This window comes from Palaemon carinicauda, chromosome 28 (genome assembly GCF_036898095.1).
Source record: "Palaemon carinicauda isolate YSFRI2023 chromosome 28, ASM3689809v2, whole genome shotgun sequence".
Lineage (NCBI taxonomy): Eukaryota > Metazoa > Arthropoda > Malacostraca > Decapoda > Palaemonidae > Palaemon > Palaemon carinicauda.
In genome coordinates, this window is record NC_090752.1 from 25,144,694 (window position 1) to 25,149,590 (window position 4,897).

Sequence of the window (4,897 nt, forward strand, 5' to 3'; positions counted from 1 at the left end):
GAAGATAGACCTTTAGACACTCTACAGGACATAGAGAGACATCTTCCTTCAAAGGGCAGATTCTCCAGGGACCCCACCTCCTAGTGGGTAGCTCGTTCTTAGCGAGAAAGGTGGGATTAGGAAAGTTCTCCCGCTTCTGTGAACTGAATGTGGCCTTCTTTCCTAGATAGGGCTACTATTTCACTAACTCTAGCCCCAGAGGCTACAGCGAACCTTGGTTAGATCCTTGAGGGAACAATCTTCATTGTTCACAGATGAGGCATAATGTTGGACCTTGTCCAAATACCATGAGATGGGCTTTGGAGGTGCTGCAGGCCTAAGCGTTATGCATGCCTTCAGAATCTTAATAAAGATTTCATTCACCAGATCCACTTGAAAGGCATATAGAAGAGGTCTAGTCAAGGCAGACTTGCACGTAGTTATCGTGTTGGCTGCCTGACATTGATTATGGAGGTGGACAAAGAAGGAGAGACAGAAGTTCATTGAAATTTCTTTCAGTCATTTTGCTTTTACAAAAGCAACCCACTTTTTCCAAGATGACTCATATTGTCTTCTAGTTGACTTATACTTGTATTCTTCTAAGAATTCTATATTGCCTTCTGAGATCCCAAATCTTTTCCTAACTGCTAGGGCAAGAAAATCATGAAATGAAGGGTTTGTGCTCTCTGTGATAAATCGAAGGCAATTAACTTCTGAACCCAATGAGATAGTGCTGGGTTCAGTACTAGGGCCAGCATCAGCCTAAGTTCCTTCACTAGAGGGAACCAGTTATTCTTGGGCTATTTGGTAGCCACCAGAGCTACACCTCCCTGGAAGGATCTCATCCTATTGAGGACCTTCAGCAGGAGATTGGATGGGATGAACAGGAATTCCTGAGTCCATCCCTTCCATACTAGAGACATGGTGTCTGTTATCTCCTCTAGAAGATCCTCGTATGGGGCTACATATCAAGATAGTTTCTTGGTGAAGCTCGTCATGAAGAGGTCGATCTGCAGCTCGGGGACTTGTTCCCGTCTGGGAGGGAATAGGTCTGCGTTTGTGGACCATTCTAACTCTATCGGCTTGAGCCTGAGTAGAGCATCCACTGTCACATTGCGGATCGATTGAACATGAACTGCTGATAGGTGCCATCCTTTTAGGTAAGGGATGGTTAATATCACCTAAACTATATGAGACGCTCTCTAGCCTTGTCGGTTCCGACGTCTCATTATCGCTTCGATGTCCCAGATCAGCCTGAGGAGGTCTGATCTGCGTAGAGAGTGTTTCCCCAACCACGATACGATTATGATGGCCTTGGATAGAAATGACCAAGTTGCTTGGATTTTCATCTGATGGGAGTGAACACCCCATTCTTCCAACTAGACATCCATGCGGATGATCTTCAATAGTAGAGATAGTTGCAAGGGCACGGTCTTCAATAGGCTTTTGACCTTTGACCATTGTTAGGGAAGCGATTAAGAAAAGACTGATATCGGTCATTTTAGATATCTTCGAGCGTTTGACGCCTATCTTCTCCAGACTCTTAACGCATCTTTCAGCTGTGCTCTTATCACTGGGTCTGTCACTATTGTTAACTGGAGAGAGTTCAGAACTCTTTCCTGTTAGTATCTTGGAATCCTGACTGATTACCATAGTCTCTTGACCGACCCTGTAATCTCCTTCTACATTCCCAAGGGAAAGGAGAGCCGGTGTGACCTCAGGTTTCGATGGTTTTTTAAACATTGAAGCCTTTGAGCTGGAGAGAATTGAGACTTCTTAAAGCGGATTTTGCATCCCCGATGTTCCAGGAACTGGAACACTTCCTTGGATGCTCATAGCCCAGCCACTTCGGGTGGTGCCCGCACCAGCCTTTTGTCCAGGTACTTTGTTCCCTGAACCATTTCTAGGCTTTGTTATCGTGTGATTGTATTCGTCAATTCCGTGAAGATACTTAGGACTGTGTTTAGTCCGACAAGTATCTTTCATAGGACATACGTTATCCTCTGTAACTTGAATCCTAGGTTGGAGGAGAGGGGGCAACTAATTGGAAGCGGCCAATAGGCATTTTTCAGGTCTAACAAGACTGTGAACACCCCTTTTTGAAATAGGGTCCTTATATTCAGAAGGATTAACATTCTGAACTTGCTGTTTTATTTGAACTTGTTGAGTGGCAACAAGTCCAGAATGACTCTGAGTTTTCTTGAGTCCTTCTTGTGAACACCAAACAGCCTTCCCTTGAATTCGATGGACTGTACTTTCCTTACCACCTGTATGCTCTAGAAATCTAAGGTATACTCTTCTAGAACGGGGTTGGAGTGTAGGAAGAGTTGAGGAAATGATGGTGGAGGCATGTCTATTTTCCATCCTAGTCCCATCTTATTAGGCCTTGGACCCAAGGATTGAAAGTCCAGCGATCCTGAAGGAACCTCCCTCCCACTAAAAGCGTCTCTTTGCTTTGACTGATCAGAAGGTTTACCTCTTTGACCGCATGCCTGCGGCACCGCGTTCATCGAAACTGTGGGATGTTGTTGAGCAGCCTGAAGAAAATTTCTAGACTTTTCCGTCTTCCTTTTAAGTTGGGGAGCCACATCCGTGGAAGACTTTCTCTTTGAAGAGATGCCCCACTTCTTGAGAAGTCCCGTATTCTCCGTGGTGGCATTCTTAATCACCTCTTTGCCTACCTCATTTGGAAAGAGGTCTCTACCCCAGATGTTGGAAGATATCAGCTTCCTGGTTTCATGTTTCACTGAAGCGGCAGCGAACACGAACTCCCTACTTGAATCCTAGGTAGGAGGAGAGGGGGCGACTGACTGGAAGCTGCCAATATGCATCTTTTAGGTCTGACAAGACTGTGAACACCCCTTTTTGAAATAGGGTCCTTGTGTTCGGATGGATTAACATTCTGAACTTGCTGTTTTATTTGAACTTGTTGAGTGGCAAAAAGTCCAGAATGACTCTGAGTTTTCTTGAGTACTTCTTGTATCAAAAAATATATGGCTTATTTGAATATGTAAAACATGTCTAAGTGTGCAAAAATTTATCATTAATTGAATGCCAAGTAACAAACTACCAATTAGCTACGATGGTGAACATGGGTTGATTTCAATTCTAAGCACAAAACACCTAAATTCGATAGGTATAAGTACAGAAGAACTGTTATTGACTTTTATCTTTCTTCATGGGCAAGTGGTAGTCACTGTCTCTACAAGCTTGCCGGAGCAGGGTTCGATTCCCGACTGGTCACAAGCTCTTGTCTTCGTGTGATTTTGCCTGGAGCTCTGATCCCGAGGTCGTTAAGAGAATCCAGACATTAATGTATAAAAAAATATGGCTTATTTGAATGTGAAAAACACGTAGAAATGTGCAAAAAATTATCATTAATCGAATGCCAATTCATAAAACTACCAATTAGCTACGATGGTGAAGATGTGTTGATTTCAATTCTAAGTACAAAACACCTAAATTCGATAGGTATAAGTACAGAAGATTTGTCATTGACTTTTATCTTTCTTCGTGGCCAAGTGGTAGTCACTGTCTATACAAGCTTTCCGGACAAGGGTTCGATTCCCAGCCGGTCACAAACTCTCGTCTTTGTGTGATTTCGCCTGGGGCTCTGATCCTGAGGTCATTAAGAGAATCCAGACATTAATGTATCAAAAAATATATGGTTTATTTGAATATGAAAAACACGTCTAAATGTGTAAATATTCATCATTAATCGATTGCCAAGTTACAGACTACCAATTAGCTACGTTGGTGAAGATGGGTTAATTACAATTCTAAGTACAAAACACCTAAATTCGATAAGTATAAGTATAGAAGAATTGTCATTGAGTTGTATCTTTCTTCATTGCCAAGTGGTAGTCACTGTCTAAACAAGCTTGCCGGACCAGGGTTCGATTCCTGGCTGGTCACAAGCTCTTGTGTTTGTGTGATTTCGCCTGGGGCTCTGATCCCAAGGTCCTTAAGAGAATCCAGGAATTATTGTATCAAAAAATATATGGCTTATTTGATATATATATATATATATATATATGTAATCTTTTATATGTATGTATATATATATATATATATATATATATGTAATCTTTTATATATATGTATATACATATATATATATATATATATATGTATGTATGTATGTATGTATGTATGTGTGTGTATGTGATTGCGTGTTTGTATGTCTGTGTAGCAGTAGTAGGTTACCAAAGCACTGGCTACCCATTGAGATAATAACTCTGGAGAGTTATTAGATCATTTGACTGGCCAGACACTGCTACCTTAGATCAATCTCTCTAGTTACTGCTCATTTTGTCTTTGCATAATCATACTCAGAATGGTCTGGACTTTTTTGTCCACATTCTCCTTTGTCCTCATACACCTGAAAAATCTGTGATTACGAAACAATTCTTCTTCGCTCAAGTGGTCAACTACCACAGTGTAATTTAGTATGGTAAGCAGCTCGTTTAAAGGAGGGACACTCCTAAATCAGACCAGTGTTCTCTAGTGTTGGGTAAGGCCATAACTTTTGTACCATGGCCTTCCACTGACCTGGATTAGAGTTCTCTGTCTTTAGGATACACTGTGGGACATTCTCTTCCTATTTTTTTTTCCTTTCAAGTTTTAATAAGCATCTGGTTATTTCATGATTTAATAGCCTTTTAGTATAAGCTTTGTCTAACTTATATCTCTAATTATATGTTAAATATAGTGTTATATACTTTATACCAAATGGTTTGTGATAATTAAGAAATCATATTGAATAAAGTGAAACCATCAATCCCACTTAATTTTAGTGTTTTCCTAATCTCAGTAGTTAAAACTAAAGAAATGGCAAATTACTAAGATTATACCTACTCTCTGTACTTATGATATGGATGACTCTTGAAATACTGGGAATAAAATACCAGTATCAGTT